Source organism: Carlito syrichta, unplaced genomic scaffold (assembly GCF_000164805.1).
Source record: "Carlito syrichta isolate Samal-C Ts95f unplaced genomic scaffold, Tarsius_syrichta-2.0.1 Scaffold91562, whole genome shotgun sequence".
NCBI classification, from domain to species: Eukaryota; Metazoa; Chordata; class Mammalia; order Primates; family Tarsiidae; genus Carlito; species Carlito syrichta.
In genome coordinates, this window is record NW_007035658.1 from 645425 (window position 1) to 663854 (window position 18430).

The window sequence follows — 18430 nt, forward strand, 5'->3', positions numbered from 1 at the left end:
TTTTAGATTCAGCTTGTCAAGTTTCATTGCAAACCCTTCAGGAATTCCATTTGGAATTGTACTAAATGTGTAGATTATTTTTGGAGAGAATTGATATCTTTAGATATGGACTCTCTATCTAAGGAACATGGCATCTCCTCCCATTTTTTAGATCTTTTGTTGATGTCTTTCAAATGCACATTTACAATTGTGTCTATTTATATTTTTCCTTTTTTCTTTTGATAACTTTGGTACTATTCCTTACATGCTTGTAAGACTTGCCTGTAAAACAAGCTGGGTCTTGAGTTAACTTTTTGTTGGTGTTAGATTTTTGATAACCAATACAGTTTTTAAAAAGACTGTTGCATAACTCAAATGAACAAATGGTACTAGAATGGTATTAGAATCAGAGACAGCAGCATGACACACAAATATTATTTTACATTATTAAAAATAATATATATATGTAAAATAACCTGACTCTGTGTGCTGTGAGAACCTAGAGGCAATGACACTCCAGCAGCAGCAAGCACATAGAGTACCTAGATTTTGGTTGCTAATATCATTCTCCAATAAGAAAGAACCAAGTCTCCCTGGATAAATGGCTGATTCTAGGGTTGGGACAGGAAATATACAAGATAAGTCTAAAGCATCTTGTAGTGCCAGAAAGTAAGGAAGTACTCAAAAAGCAAAACTGTGTGTATATGTCAGAGAAACACGGGAACCAATGACCAAAGCTGTAACAATTTAAGCAAAAAGATGATAAAGTAGCTTTATGTTATAACCCAAAGTATAAAATAAATATCCATGAGTCCATCCCAAAATAAAGAAATTATTGAATAAAAAAATCAATGGGGGCCAGACACAGCGGCTCAAGTTTATAATCCCAGCACTTTGGGAGGTCAAGGTAAGAGAACTGCAGGAGGCCAGGAGTTCGAGACCAGCCTGGGAAACACATCTCTACAAAAACAATTTTTAAAAAATAGGTGAGCATGGTGGCATGCACCTATACTCCCAGCTGCTTGGGAGACTGAGGCAGGAGGATGGCTTGAGCCCAGTAGTTCAAGACTATAATGAGCTATGATCTCATCACTTCCCTCTAGCCTGTCTCTTAAAAGAAAAATAAAGAAGGAGGGGGAGAGACAAGTCTTTCATGGAGAATAATTCCAAATAATTTGTGTAGATGCTCCCCGCTAAAGGAGATGAAACACAACTTCCTACCCTGTGAGTGTGAGCTTCATTCAGTGACTTGCTTCAAAGAATACTGAATGAAAGAGGGAAGTAACTTTACAGCAGAGAAAATTGACAAACATGCCATAGCCAAGTGATCAGATCAACAGCAACAGTGACAAGGCACAATGATAATATGTACTCCTGACGAGATGTGAGGAAAATGACCCTTTACTTCTGTGATCTTCCTTCCACAAGACCATAACACTAGTCTGATCAGGAGAAAAACATCACACAAATCTCAACTGAAGGGCATTTACAAAATACCTAACCAGCACCCCTAAAAACTGTCAAGGTCATTCAAAACAAGGGAAGTCTGAGAAAGACATGTCTACTAAATGTAATGTAACATCTTAGATGGAATCTTGGAAAAGAAAAAAGCATTATATAAAAACTAAGGAAATCTGAATAAAATATGGATTTAGTTAATAATAGTGCATCAATATTGGCTAATTAGTTGTCACAAATATACCATACTAATGTAAGATGTTAATAATAGGGAAAACTGGGTACAGAGTGTATGGGAAACTCTGTACTATCATCACACTTTTTCTGTTCTAGAAAATAAAGTTAATTTTTTTAAAAAAGTGAGTTGATTGTATGTTTCCATGTCAAAATGTGTTTCGTAATTCTCAAATCCTAGATTTTGTGATTGACGTGTGACTTATTTGCATCTTAGTCAAAGAAGTCATCGCAGATGATACTTTTTTCAAATGTGTGAGACTTACTGTAAAACCCTGTTCATGATCAATGTTTGTAAGTGTTCCGTTGTGCTTGAGAAGAAGGTATATTCTCTAAATGTTGTAGCTGTAGGGATCTGTATGCGTCCAGTCAATGAAGCTTGTCAACTATATTGTTCAAATCTGGTATATTCTCAATAGTATTTTGTATGTTTTATTTATTCATTGGTGAGAGAGATATGATCATGAATGTGTCAGTCTCCTTATAATTTTGCCAAGTTTTGCTTAGAACATTTTAAGGCTATGTTATTTAGTTACATGCAAGTAGAAAACTGTTGTATTTTTCTGGTGATTACTTATTTTGCCTTTACATCGCAATTCTCTTCATTTCTAATGACTTTTGTACTAGAGTCTCTTATGTTTATATGTACACCAATTTTATTATTATCCATGTCTGCTGGTGTAGCTTTTTTCAGCCTCTTATTTCAACTTTTTTGTGTTCTTATGTTTTCAGTGGATTCTTACAAATAGCTACAGGTGGGGTTTAAAAAAAATTTTTTTAAACAACCTAGATTGGCAATTTCTCTTTTAAAAACTTTCTATTATGAAAAAACAAGTGTGTAGGTAATTAAGTTTATAGTTTTGAATTGATTTCATTTAGTCCATTAACATTATTGTGATTATTGATATTTTGGACTTATTACTACTATCTTACTTGTGCTTTCTAGTCACTCTGTTTTTCTAAGTTTTTTTTTTCTTGAATTATTTTGGATTCCTTTTCTTTTTTCCCCCTTTATTATTTTAAAATTTATTTGTTCTAATTCTATTATTTTTTAAGTACCTCTAAATCTTACCCTGTTTACTTAAATTAACAAAGCTTAAAGTTAACCAACGTCTTTGCCCAATTCTAGAGTGAGACCAGGTCCTTTAAATGCATAGCTTCATGATATTTTCCCATTTCATTTGTCATTGTTTGGTGGTGTACTTTCTTCCTTCATTTTTCATTCCCCATATTAGTCATTATCATGATTATTATTTGTACAGCCAATATTTTTGTTTGCCAAGGGTTTAATAACCTATTTTCCTATCAATATTTCTTGTAGTTCATCCTTATTCTGAGTTCTATTTTCTTTTTCCTGAAGTAAATCTTTAGAAATGGCTTGTGAGAAAAAAAGAAATGCTTTGTGAAGTTTGTTGGTGGTATAAACGTTCTGTTTTAGTTGATCTGATAAAGCCTTCATGTAATGCTCACTCTTAAGTAACAGTTTGGCTGGGTATAAAATTTTCAGTTGGCAGATTTTTCTTTTCAGCATTTTGAAGATATTTTACTTTATTCTATCTACTACCGCTGCTGTTGAGAAGCCTGCCCTAGCTTAATTGTCAATTTTTTGTAGAAAAATTGTCTTCTGTTTGTGAGGGTGTTTAATATTTAAAAACAATCTTTGGGGCAGTGGATCAAGTCTATGATCCCGGCACTTTGAGAGACCGAGGTGAGAGGATTGCCTGATCCCAGGGGTTTGAAATCAGCCTGGGTGACTTGGTAAGACACTGTCTCTACAATATATTGAAAAATTAGCCAGGCATAGCAGCACACCCCTGTAGTTCTGGCTACTTGGAAGGCTGAGGTGGAAGGATCACTTGAGCTCAGCAGGTCAACGCTGGGGTGGCTGTGAGCATGCCACTACATCCCAGCCTGGATGACACAGTGAGACTCTCACTCAAAACAAAAACAAAAACAAAAACAAAAACTTTGGTGTTCTTCAGTTACACTACAATGTGTTCAGGATAAATTTTAAAATTTGTCCTTCAGATTTGTTGTGATTCTTGAATAATAGCTTATGAAAATAATAGTTAATATCTGTCAAGTATTAGCTATGTCTCAGGTGCTATTCTAAGCACATTTCATACTCCCAAAATTCTATTATCACCTCCGTTGTTTGGTCAATTTAAGTATTTAAGTTACATAATGGTAAATGTTGTAGGTAGGATTTGAACCTAGGTTTTCCCAGGGTTTCCTGTGGGCTTCTTAGGACTCCATAAATTGCTCTTCTAATTAAACCAGTTTGAGATTGGTTTCTAGTACTTTCTATGGAAAAAATCTTGACTAGTCCATGGGACAACTTGGTAGATGTTGCTGCTACTTACTGAAATAGGAAGTCTAGGAGGGAAAATTTTCTTTTTTTTAAAAAGTAGATACAGCAAGGTATTATCTCACCTAGGAACTTGTTGGATGTCCTCTTGGGTGTCAGAAAGTTTCATAACCATCTCTGGAGCTTGCTATTGCTGTACTCCAAATATCTCCTGCCCCTATGACCTCTCCCAGACTGAGCATCTGAAGGAAGTTAACTGCTTCTGAACTGTGGTTTGCAGCAGAGTCCTGAAACACTGGGAAGTGGCAAATAATTGTGATATATGTTGTAAATGTTTTATTTTTATTGACAAAACTTCTACAGTTTCAAGTAATTTTCATTAAACTTAAGATTTCTATTTAGATTAAGATATGCATGAGAAGCCGGGCTTGGTGGCTCAGTCTGTAATCCCGCGCCTTGGGAGGCTAAGGTGAGTGGATTGCCTGAGCCTGTGGGTTCGAGACCCGCCTGGGCAGTGAGACCTCATCTCTACAATAAATAAAAAAATCAGCCGGGCATGGTAGCGCGCACCTGTAATTCCGGCTACTTGGAAGGCTGAGGTGGAAGGATCGCCGGAGCCCAGCAGGTCAAGGCTGCAGTGGCCGGGAGCGGCCACTGCACTCCAGTTTGGGTGACAGAGTGAGACTCCAACTTAAAAAAAAAAAAAAAAAGATATGCATGTAATTATTTTTTAAAGTCAAATAGTTTTACAAAGCTTATAATGAAAAAAATTAGTTCCTTGCTCCATTAGTATTCATCCAGAAACAACTACTTTGAGCTCTTTTAGTTTTTTCTTTAGATATTTATCTCCATATGCTAAAAAAACATGTTTATACTATAATTTCTTGACTTTTATTGACTTCCTACTATGAAAGATGAGAGCTTAGTTTGTTTTTGTTTTTTTTACCCTGTCCTCCTTCAACTTCCCAATATTGTTATAACTTTTTGGTTAATATTTGTTGTTTATATTATTGTGATTATGTATTATATAATTACATTTATTTTACCTTATTTTATTTATTCTTTATTTTTATTTTATTTTATTTTATTTTTTTGAGTTGAAGTCTCACTCTGTTGCCCAGACTGGAGTACAGTGACACACTCCTGGTCACTGCAGCCTTGACCTGCTGGACTCTGGTCCTTCTGCTTCAGCCTTCCAAGTAGCCGGAACCACAGGCACATGCTACCATGCCCTGCTAATTTTTTATTTATTGTAGAGACGGGTCTCACTGAGTTGCCCGGGCAGATCTCGAGCCCATGGGCTCAGACAGTCCACTCATCTCAGTCTCCCAAAGTGCTGGGATTACAGGCTGAGCAATCGAGCCCAGTCATTTTATTTTATTTATTTATTTATTTTTTGAGTCAGAGTCTCACTCTGTCACCCAGGCTAGAGTGCAGTGGTACGCTCACAGCCACCCTAGTGTCAACCTGCTGTGCTCAGGTGATCCTTCTGCCTCAGCCTCCCAAATATCTGGAACTCCAGGCGCATGCTACCATGCCTGGCTAATTTTTAAAAAATATATAGAGAGACAAAGTCTCACCAAGTTGCACAGGCTGGTCTCGAACCCCTGGGTTCAGGAAATCCTCTTGCCTCAGCCTCCCAAAATGCTAGGATTACAGGCTTGAGACATTGCACCTGGTCATCTTCTATTCTTAACTTTTAGTTTTCCTTGGAGTTAATAATTGCCTCACTTTTTCATTTGCTTTGTTTTCTATGTAATTGTCACTCATTTGTCTTCAAATTCTCCACCAGAAGTATATCAATATATCAGGTAGTCATCTGCTTCATTATTTTCTCCTCTTCAACATCCCCTGCCTATTGATATGGCCTAATTTGACCCAGCTTCCCTTTAAGCAATGTCCTGGGATTTCCTTTCGGCATCATTCTGGATATTAACTTACTTTTATGTTGAATCCTCAATTTCCTGGGTTCTACTCCTTCCTCTTTGTTAGTTGATTCTCTCATTTTGGGGAGACACGCCCTTTAGTATCTCACTTCTCAGTGTGGTGTGTGCGTTGGAAGCACTGGCATCACCTGCAAGTTTGTTAGAAATGCTGGGTCTCGGACCTGCTCCTGACCTATTGAATCAGAATCTGTTTTGTAATAAGTTTCCTAGGTGACCTCTGGCACATCAATGTTTAAAAAGCACTGCTTTGACAGCTCATGAGAAAGGTAAGAGAATGAGACCTGGCATTTCCAAATAGGCCTATATCCTATTCTCATTTTTGAATTACAGTTTGGAAAAAAACTTCCAAGTTGGAAATAATTTACCAACATAATTTTCAAGACATTTTTTCATTATCTCCTCAACTCCAGTGTTGCTGTTAACAAATTCATTCCCACTGATTTTCAGTCCTTTGTTTCTAAACTTTTCTCTTCCAGGTACTTTCATTCCCAGGTTTCCTAATTTTTGTGATAAATGTGCTTTGATGAGAGTTTTTTAAAAATTTGTTTGTTGATTGTTCTGTGTACTCAGTGAACCCTTTTAATCTGAAGATTCTAATCATTCTGCAATATTTTCTTGTTTAATACTTTTCTCTAATTGCTTTCTCTATTATTTATTCCTGGAACTCTTGATTAGAAGGTATTAGTCTTCTTGGCATGCTCCTCTAAGTGTTCTTATTTTAAATCTCCCATTTCCATTTCTTTGCATTTTGTATTTACTTTTCTAGGGAATTAATAATTCTATTAATTTTACTTATTTCTGACATCATATTTTTACTTTTGTAAAATTTAATTTTATTTTTTGAGTCAGGTCTCACTCTGTCTGGAGTGCAGTGGTACGATCGTGGCTCACTGCAGCCTCAACCTCCTGGGCACAGGCAATCCTTCCACCTCAGCCTCTCTAGTAGATGGGACAACAGGTGGGTGCCACCATGCTCGGCTAATTTTTAAATTTTTTTTGTAGAGGTGAGGCCTCACTATGTTGTGTAGGCTGGTCTTGAACCACTGGGCTCAAGCAATCCTCACTCCATGGCCTCCCAAAGTGCTAGGATTGTAGGCATGAGCCACCATGCCTGGCCTTCTGCCCTCATATTTTAAATGTGCAGTTCTTTATATGCTCTCAAAGTTTCACTTCATGGCCCATCTTTTTTTGTGGCATAGGTACATCATCTTTTTATCTCAGTGAAGACATTAGTTACAATTTTGTAAAAAGTTTTCTCATGTCCCCTGCACTGTCTCTGTTTCCTCTCTTTATTTGGTTTTAGTTTTGATTTTCAGTCACATTAGAAGATTTCTTAAAATGTTTGATGATCGCCGGGCTCGGTGGCTCAGCCTGTAATCCCACGCCTTTGGGAGGCTGAGGCAAGTGGATTGCCTGAGCCCATGGGTTCGAGATCCGCCTGGGCAGCAAGACCTCATCTCTACAATAAATCAAAAAATCAGGGGCGTGGTAGCGCACGCCTGTAGTTCCGGCTACTTGGAAGGCTGAGGCGGAAGGATCGCCGGAGCCCAGCAGGTCGAGGCTGCGGTGGCCGGGAGCGGCCACTGCACTCCAGTCTGGGCGACAGAGTGAGACTCCAACTCAAAAAAAAAAAAATGTTTGATGATCCCTGGCTGTTTGCTCACATTTAAGAGTGAGACGCTAAAGTGATCACTGGAAGCTCTGTGCACACAGTCGGACCTAGCCGAATAGCAACTTCATCGTAGGCTGCTCAGGCAGGGACCTGGAACTCTGTAATACAACAATCACCTATTAGTATTGGTAATTTTTTGTTTTGTTTTTTATTTTCCTCTTATATTGGAAGGGGATTCCCAGAAGGGAATTCCTTCTGCTTGGTGGTGGTGGGGTTGGTGGTGGCAGCAACAGCAGGAGTGGTGTGAGGCTGGCTGCTGACATTTGTAGGACTGAGCTGGGAAAGGACTCTCAGGGTAATGGCTCACATTTCAGTACACGGACTCCCTCTTCCTCTGGCTGTTTGTTACCATCCTCTCCAGAGAGTAAATCCTTAATCTTCTACTAGAGTTGGGCGGGTGATCTGTGGGACTATTATCTTGCTGCCAACTTCCAACTAGTCCTCCTTTTTTCAGATTCATCTGCACCTTTACCTTTAGTGGTACCCGAGATTTTCTAGAGTTTCAACCATCAGTCAGTTTGTTTATAGCCCTCTGCTCCCACCACTAGGAGTCCCACTGCAGACTCCTAGTGTTTTTTTTTAATTTTATTGAGTATGACATATAGAGTAAAGCCCAAGATCATACATGTACAGATGGGCGAATGTTTACATATATACATACATATATCTATATATATTTATATATCTATACATATATAGATATATATATATATCTGAGTGGCCACCACCTAGATCAAGATAAAGAGCATTTTTGTCACACATGAAGAGTCCTTTGTATCTTTTTTCCAGTAAATTTCCCCAACCCAAGGTAATCACAATTTCAACTTTTGTCACATAGATTAATTTTCTTCTTTCTGGAACTTGGCCTGTGTGCGATCACGTAGTATATACTGTTCTGTGTCTGGCTTCTTTCAAGTCATGTTACATCTGTGCAGGTGTTATGTTTTTAGTTGCTGGTCTTAGTTTCTGATTCATCGTCCTTCCTTCTCCTCCTCTTTCCTCCCCAACCTCCCCTGTCCCTCTTTACAACTCAACACCTCCTCTGACCAGCCTCCTGATGGCTTTGGGGTGATGGACCCACCTTGGCATGGCTTCAGCTGGTGGGTGTGCACAGTTTCTTTCATAATTATCCACAGTCAGTTCATTGAACTTGGGCCAGGATATAACTGCCACCCCATGCAAACATGTTCATTGTTCCTGGTATCTCGATGGTGTCTATGAAAGAGAGTGTGTGTATTGGTGTATGAGTCTGGTCTAAATTCTTGGCTCTTTCACAGATGCAGTTTTTGATCTAAGCAAGCCTGTTTCTGTGTCCCTCTGCTTCTTATTCCCCCAAGCCCCTTGGATTCGCCAAGATGTTGTGAGTCTCTCCAGGGTCATCAGATTTGGGGCTGTGAAGAGGAGATTCATTCTGACCTGGCAGTCTCCTCCCGGCCACCCTTTATAAAGACCAGTGGGAAAAGCAGCCATAGGACCTGCAACAGTCTGACAGCAGCAGCTCAGCACAGCCAGGGTGTCAGGGCGCCAAGGGACGAGGCTGCTGGGTCAGAATGAGACCCAGGTGCTTTTATTTCCATATTACTCTCTTGTGAGAACAATATGCGATATTTTTGAAAGGTATGCTCTTGAAGAAACTAAGTGTGTCGAAGATGTTACCTTGGAGTTGAGAGCCAATAATTCCACTTGCTAGAACAGCTCTTTCTAAATCTATTTGAGCAAGGGGAATGGTAGAGAGCCAGTTTGAAGCTAACTTGAAACTCTCAAATGTCTAACTTTTCTCTGGGTTCTGGATTTTTAAATAAGCCCATCTCTTATTTGATAACTTTGAGGGCTTCTTAATAATATTTATTTAATATATTTTATAGAGATTGCAATCTTTTATGACCTAGCAATTTTTTTGTTTTACAACACAGTCTGTTAAGAATGATTTTTGCTCATTTCAATACTGCCTTGTTGATAGTTCAGGTATTCAGGAAATCTTTAACTAGACTACAGTATAAGTTTTTGTAGCAGAAGCTTTGCCTTGTTGATTATAATGTTCTTCCTTTTCTTAAAAATTAAGGAAGTGTAGAGAAATGTTTTTAAAACAGAATGCACCTTGGTTTGTTTTAAATTTTTATTGCAATACCTGTCTGCCTTCCTGTCTGTGCAGAGAAAAGTTGTATTCAGTGAATGTTTTCAGCATAAATGGAATCATAGAGTCATGAGATTGGCCTCAAGATGTAAAGATTCTGATTCCATATTTTAAATGCTGAAAGAAAAGTTTCTAGGGTCTTTTCCTTCTCTGAGGTTGGCTCTGACACCTCTGATCTCAGTGCCATCCTCCCTGGGTGTCCTCAGAGGGGCAGTCCTTGATGAAGCTGGTTGCCTCCCTGCTATCTAAGGCTTCCAGGAATGGAACTCTCAGGACTTCTGCTTCCAGGCTGCTGCTTTGCCCTGATGGGGGGCGCTGATGGGTGCATAACCCCCACCATCTGCTAGAGGGAACATCTGCTTCAGAGGCTTCTCTACTCAGGCTTTTTTGAGAAAGGCTGACAGTTGGGGATGGCTGAAGGCGAATTGTGGTGAGAGGCTCCGAGGAGAGGGTAGGACAGATGGTGATACTCCACTTTTATTTATTTTAATTTTTTTATGTTTATTATTTATTTATTTCGACACTCCACTTTTAAATGGCACAGAACACTGTAAATTAGTGTCACAATAATCAGGAAGCACCAACCCGTCCTCCAAGTCTCAGCTAAAGAAATGCCTCCTCTGTGAACCTCTTCCCAGAAATCGCATTTAGATTTATTTTATTTTTTATGACGTTGTCATCATATCTTCTAGTCTTCAGACCTCTGGGTAGCTGTGTAAGAAGGAACTTACAATGGGCAGAGAGGGGGTTCAATTTTGCCACAACGTAAATAAACTTCAGGTGTAATTTTGGGTAAACTCAGCTTCTTTTAGGAAATGCCTATTTCAGAGCTCTCTCTACCCCCATCCTTGTAGCCAAGCAGTGCCTTGGGGAGGCGGGTTATAGTCTAGGATCTATTCGGGGTCTTCTGAGATCTCCCTGGCCTGGGCTTTGGACTCCTGCTTGTACCTATAACTGAAACCACAACCAGTGGTTCAGTGGTCTGTTCTGTCCCGTGTTGGCCAGGTAAGGGCAGGCCCTGGCTCCAGCTGACCTCCCCCAGTTTCTGCCATACCTCACCCTTGTCCACGGCAGCCCCAGACAGACCTCTGGCTCTCAGCTTATCTATCTCCACACCCCACACCCCAATGGGAGCTCAGGAAGATTTCTGGATCCTTCCATGCTACAAGGGAGCCTAGGAAGATTAGGAAGCACCACTGCTGGCCCCTATCCTAACTAGATCCTTCCTCAAGCATTTCCAGCAACCACCATGGGCATCACTATGCTAGACACGGTGATTGTGTCCAGGAACATGACTCTTCCCAGGATGTACCTATAGAGAAAGGGTCAAGCCCATAGTTTCGGGATTTTCACCCACATTATATGTTTGTGTATAAAACCCCCTCAGAATTTGGGGCTGGGGTGGGGAGGGAGTCTCTGACCAATGGTCTCTCTTCCTTCTCCCCCTCCTGGAAGTACGCCCTCCAAGTCCCAGCTAAAGATGAAAGGCTTTCTCCTTTCATCTTATACTGAGTGAGCACTTACTCTAAGTACTCTCTCCACAGGACTCACATCTCCAAGTTTTGCTTATGATATATAAAAGGGAACTTTTGGAATTTAGAAAACTCTTCCATTTCCTTGCAATATTCAGCCTTCAAGCCTTGTTTCTGGAGGTTGGCTCTGAGATTTGAGGCAGAAGGAGAGCCCCTTTCTTTCTCTCATCTCCAACTTTAACAATGGATGCCATTGGTCAACGCTGGGGGCAAAAAATATTTGTTGGATGAATGAAAGGTTTGGCTGTGTGGCATCCAGCTCCTTGCTCAGAGAGAGGTTTGTGTTTTCCAGTAACCCTAGAATGAGGGCAGGAGCCAGATGCCCCTCCCTGCTTGGTCCTGAACAGTTCTGGATAGAAAATGGTCCTTTCTCTCAAGTCAACAGAGTAAATAGTCACTTCCTCATGAGACAAGAGCACAGACCTGCCTGCCCATGCCTTGACATGGTAATTACTCATGAACACTGAAGCATGTGTCATCCCTGTCTTACGTCATACATCTTGCCACCTGTCCCACCTGGTCATCGATGCTATCCTCTCCTCCACCCCTGTCATCTGACTCCACTTCTCTGTGACACTGACATCCAGTGCTATAATAGGAAAGGTAGAGTGAGGGGAGAGACTGAGCCCTCATTTCCTGGAGTTAAAATAGTTGAGGAGTTGAGACCCAAATGAAAAGCCTGGGACTAGATGTACTCCTTCAGGTAAGGCTTGATCCAGGGATTCTTGTGCCTCTGCTTGCCTGCACTTCCTCTGGAAAGTTGTAGGTTGTGGTTGATAGCACTGCCTCTGGGCTTAATTCCTAGGGTAACCTGGGGACAATTCTTCAACCAACTCTCTCCTCGTTTTCTCATTTTGTAAGATGAGGATAATAAAATTACCCACCTCACAGGTTTGGGAGACAGATAAACATGTTCTACATATAAAGTGTGATGCAGGGACTGAGTTCTATGGAGCCTAAAGTTAAGTTGATGCAAAATTAGGTCCAAAAGTGAATATTTAATTAATTTATTTAATGAGACAGGGTCTTGTTTTCTCACCGTGAGTGCAGTGGCACAATCACAATTCAGCACAGCCTCCGACTCCTGGGCTCAAGTGAGCCTCCTACCTCAGCCTCCTGAGTAGCTGGGAATACAGGCACATGCCATCACCCCTGGCTAATTTTTTTTCCTTCTATTTTTTGTAGAGACAGGGTCTTACTGTGTTATCCAGGCTGGTCTCGAACTCTGGGCCTCAAGTGATCCTCCTGCCTCAGCCTCCCAAAGTGCTGAGATTACAGGCATGAGCCACTACACCCAGTCAATGAACATTTACTTTAAATGATAAAAGAAGCCACAAAAGATACACATTTTTGGAGTTTGCAGCAAATTGGATGAAGTTGGAGACAATCACACTTAGTGATCTATCACAGAAACAAAGAATCGAATACCACATGTTCTCACTCATAAGTAGGACTTGAACATTAATTACAATAGCACAAGGGAGGGATCACCAGTCATGGTACACTGTCGGAAAGGTGGGGGGCGGGGCGGGCATAAAACAACACAAAAGGTACCTGGTCCTAAACCAGGGAAAGTGAGGACCAGATGGAAGCCCAAACTTCACCTGCATGCAGCTTACTTCTGTAGCTAATCCTGACTTGTACCTCACATCTCTATAATAAAATAAAGTTTTAAAAACAAGTAAATAAATTTTTTAAAAGATTTAGGTTTGCACAGAGTTATCTCAAAAAAAGTTTATCAATTTTAATTTACTTGAAAAAACATTCTTAATTCTTTAAAAAAATACACATTTTAAAAGATTGACAAATTCCAAAACTTCACAAATTAAAAAAAAACACCATGCCCTTTTTATTAATCAACTGCCAGGTGCACCTCTATCCTTTCCTTTTCCCTTCATTGTTTCTTGCATATTTCTTGCCTGCCTCTTTGTTCAACTCCAGTTTTCTAATATTTTCTTCAGTGCAAATAGAAAGCAGTCTTTCTTCTAGTCTGGTTGATTAAAATTTTTAAAAAGTATTAACAGCTATAATAGTTAATTATTGATAGTTTCATTTTCATAACTTCTTGGTATTATCATGTAAAACTTCAGGATGATCAGCAAACTTGGGAAAACCTCTGATTTACCTATTACAGCTTTGTAATAAATCACCCCAAATGTAACAGCTTAAAATAGCCACTCTATTAGGCTCACAGATTTTGTCTTTCAGAAGTTCAGAAAGGACACAGGCGGGGGATGACTCAGCCTCCAGGGCTGGCATCATCTGAAGGCTCACTCATCCATGGGTCTGGAGCCTGGGCTGGGAGGGCCTGGAGACCAGGAATGCCGAGTCCAGTGCCGACTAGTGGCTTGTCTGTGTGGCTTGTCTGTGTGGCTTGGCTTCCTCATAGCATGACATCCTCAGGGGAGTTGAACGCTTTACCTGGTGGTTTAGGGATCTGAGGGGAAGAGAGCTACATCGCTTCACGATCTAACCTTGGAGTCAAGCCATCAGTTTCCTCACATCTTGTAAGTCAGGGGTTCCAAACCCCCAGGCCATGGTAGTCGGTGGCCTGTTAGGAACCTGGCCACACAGCAGGAGGTGAGCGGTGGGCAAGCCCGCGAAGCTTCATGCCCATTGCTTGCAATACTGCCTGAGCTTCATCATCTGTCAGATTAGCTGTGGCATTAGATTCTCACAGAAGCACGAACCCTATTGTGAACTGCACATGCAAGGGATCTAGGGTGTGCAATCCTTGTGAGAATCTCATGCCTGATGATCTGAGGTGGAGCTGAGGCGGTGATGCTAGCGCTGGGGAGCAGCTGTCAATACAGGTGAACATCAGCTGCGAGACCATAATAAATCTATTCTAGGAAAGGGTACAGACTTTAATAAATCAATTTAAAAAATAAACCAATAGAGACCATAGTAAATCAATTGCTTACAGACTCATATCAAGATAATAATTTCATAATAATTATTTCATTATATGTTGCAATGTAATAATAATAGAAATAATGTACACAATACATGTAATGCGCTTGAATCACACCAAAACCTTTCCCCTCCTCCCCTGGTCCGTGGAAAAATTGTCTTCCGTGAAACCAGTCCCTGATGCCAAAAAGGTTGGGGACTGCTGCTGTAAGTTACGAGACAATCACAACTCACCAGATTCAAGAAGAGGGGAGGTGGTTTCCACCTTCTGATAGGGGAGTAGTGAGTGCTGGAAGAGATAGACAGGAGATACTGGTGCAACCATTTTTTGGAAAAATAAAATCTTCCACAATTCCTCAAGTTTCTCCTGTGCATGAGTAGGTGTTGTGCTGGGTACAGGAATCATGATAAATTCCATTTCTTAAAATCACCATCAAATAAAGGGAAACAAACACTCAAGTCATGATTGAAAACACCCTTTTCAGGAGAGAATTTCCATTTTGATCAGGGGTTAATGAAAACTAAATCTTCCACTTGCAATTTCATGTGTCTGATTGGATGAATTTTCCACAGACTGGTTTCTGACTCAGGATACTGCTTACATGGTTCTCTTCCTCTGTTCAATTCTCCTGGCACCAAAGAACACATCCATATCACAGTGCAACCACTGGCCTTATATATCTTTTGTCACAATACCATAGTCAGCACAGTGGGTGGTAGAGTATTTTTGGAAACCATTCTCAAACCACATGTCTGGCAATAACTTCGCAGTACATGAAACTGACTGCAAACCACAAAAATATGTCTCACTAGACTGAAATTAAATGGATCTCTAACTCAACTTGCCTTTAACTAGATCCTAAAAATATCCACAGCCACATCAATGCTAACAGAGACAGGAATGGGAAGACAACAGTCTTTACCAGTTACGGATAATAACGGTTTACTTTTGTGAATTTTACTAAAACACGGTTGCAAGAACCTATTGCCAGGGCTCCTCTGGGAGCCTTGAAAGGACCTTGCAGGAGGAAGACTTAGCTTGAGTATCATTAGCTTCACAATAAACCCACCTTTGCCCGAAGCGTAGTAAGTATGGTATTGTTGTTAACTATTATTGACTCCATTTTCCTGACAGATGGGCCTCTTGTGGGAGCAAGATGGATACATCCAGCAGTCCCAGTTTCATATTCTCCAAAGTTCTGGCCCAGCAGGAAAAACAAAGTGTCTCTCCCAGAACTTCACACACCAGTATTTACTGTGACTTCACCAGCTGGGGTCATGAGACCAATGAATCAAACACCTGGCCAGGGGGATTCCATGAACAGATTGACCATGAACAGACTGACCAGCCTTGGGCCACATACGGCATTCTTGCAGCTGGAGGTGGAGTCAACACCACCCCAACCATGAAGCAGAGAGTAGGGGGGGTTGGTTCCCAGGGGAATTTGGGAAAATTAAAGGTGCTTTAAGTGCCAAATGAACAAATGGATTATTATTATTTTTTTGCCATGAATGTAGAGTAAACAGAAGAGACCATGGTAGGAAGAAAGACCAGAAAGGGAGAAGGGTTGATGGAATGAGAAGTATGGGTACCCAAGACCTCCTCCAGCTTGGTGACCTGGGTCAGCTCTGCTCTGATGAGCCCTACAAGCATGTTCCTCTCTTGAGGATCCTTCCAGTCTGGGGGAGCAGCCTGTGGCCTCAGCCCAGCCAAGCTGTGCCTGCCAGACCTGTTCTAGGCTGACCTCCTCCAGATGTCCTCTGACTGTTTTCTGTCTTCTTGTCCTTACCTTTGTTGGTCCTTCCTGGCCTACTCCCAATTCACAGCCCTTGTGGGGCCAGGGAGGGGAGCTCTTCAGGACTTCTGCCTGGGGCTGACCACTGTGCCCCCCTGCTCCTGGTCCCTCCCCTACTTGAGAACCTTGGGTCTCAACCAAAGAAAACCCCAAGTCTTGGCAAACAATTCATGGAAACTGCTAGTGGAAGGTCCTAAATATGTCCTCTCTCCTTGTGAGAGTCCTGTGGCCCGCCCATACTGGGGGTAGCCAAGTTTGACACATTGAACGGTGGCTTTCAATCTTTTTACAGTCTTAAAAAAACTCTTTGGGGAATCTGAGGGAAGCTGTAGACCTGAGCTCTCTGGTGAGGTCTCCTCTAGCCACACGTGGTCACTGGACACTTGGAATGTGTTTGGTCTGAACTGAGATGTGCTATAAGTGTAAAACACACCATGGATTTTGTGGACTTAGTATGAGAAAAGTAAAATATCTCTTTAATCATATTATATGTAGGTTACATGTTGAATTGACAATACCTTGGATTATTGGGTTAAACAAAATACATTATGAAAGTCAACTTCACCTGTGTCTTTTTACTACTCTTACTGTGGTCACTAGGAAATTTAGGATTGGCATTTGTGGCTCCTATGATATTCCTATTGGAAAATGCTGCTCTGGAACCTTTTTCTAGAAACATTCACACACGCATACATATCCACCTAATTTTGGATATCATTTCAGGGATGGCTAGAAGTACACTAAATCCCATCCACGGACCCTAGCACCAAATTAAGAAATCTCTGAAGCAGAAATTTCATCGTTTTTTCCAGGCCCTGCCTCTACTGTACAGATGGGGAAACTGAGCACCAAGCCCTCCTCTCAACATAGGCAGCTGTCCTCTATAGGGGCGTGGGATGCCCACTATCCCATACTGGAATAGGGGGCTGGGGCTGGGGCTGGAGCCACCTCATGGAGTGAGCTGTGGCTCTGCCTGTCTGGACACCCATAAGTGTTCCAGGCCGCCCTCCCCCATCAGTTCAGGGAGAAGTGTTAATTTGCTCCCCTGGGGGATTTATTTCATCAGGGTTCCTAAGGTCCTGGGATTACTCTGGGATGAGCCTAAACTGTGGAGGCTACCAATGACCAAGGAAGTCCTGGTGGTTGGGCTTCAGGCCAGGCTGAGCCAGGTCTGAGGGGGTCGGGGAGTGGATTTTAAGTCCAGAGAGTAGAACCCCTGGCTTGTCACTCACAGACTGGGTGACTTTCTACATTTCTTCGTCTATGACCCACTTGGAATAAATTGTTCTTTTTAGTTTTCTTCATTTTACATATACTTTTTCATTAGATTTTACATTCGATTCATGTAAATTAGAAGGATTTCCCATTCAATCAATTTTCACTTGTTCATAGATGATTATATTTCTGTTTTGCCTGATTCTGCAATAATACATTTCGGATCCATTTGTAGTAATTTAACATTAATTCGGTTTCATTTGCCTCGAAAAACAAATCATTAGTCTTCAATTATATATTGAATTGGCAGTAAGATGACTGAATTCATGTCATTTTAATGCTCATGTGCACACTAAATACTTTAAACAGATGACTTCACAAGGTTTTCTTTTACAATTTTCATAACCTGAGCGTTTCCTGATTGGTCTCTTTTTTTTTTTTTTTTTTTGAGTTGGAGTCTCACTCTGTTGCCCAGACTGGAGTGCAGTGGCCGCTTCCGGCCACCACAGCCTCAACCTGCTGGGCTCCGGCGATCCTTCCGCCTCAGCCTTCCCAGTAGCCGGAATTACAGGCATGCGCTACCACGCCCAGCTGATTTTTTGATTTATTGTAGAAATGAGGTCTCGCTGCCCAGGTGGGTCTCGAACCCGCGGGCTCAGGCAATCCACTCACCTCAGCCTCCCGAAGGTGCGGGATTACAGGCTGAGCCACCGAGCCCGGCTGGTCTCTTTTACCTCTATTACAAAGTCTAATAGAATCCCCTGAGCTCTTGGGACCAGCCAAACCAGAGGCGAGGGGCTTATAACCAGAGGTGTCCATACCCCTCCGCAGCTCTCTGGAGTTTGCTCTTGGGCAGGTGAGGAGGAAGTGCTGGCCCAGGGCCTGCCCCACAACTGCTCATATCATCATCGCCTGGACTCCTACCTACATGGAGCTGCCCAGGTCTGGCCTCTTGTCTGGTCCCAAGTGCTCAGACCCCACTCCCAAAGGCAGGTGTGGCTCAGGCAGGCTGAGCTACAGGGGCTTCCTTTGCTCTGCCCCCCGCCCCACCCTCTGCCCTCAGCCTCAGAGGAGTCAGTTTCCCGCCACCGCTCCTGGGACTTGTCTGCCTCCTCCTGACTGCCTGTTCTGTGCTGACACTCCAGGTCTGGAGGAGGTGCTCAACCTGCGGGCCCTGGAGCCTGGCCAGAGATTTCTGGAGATGCTGGTTGACCCAGCCTCTTGGGGAAGAAGAGAAGGTGCT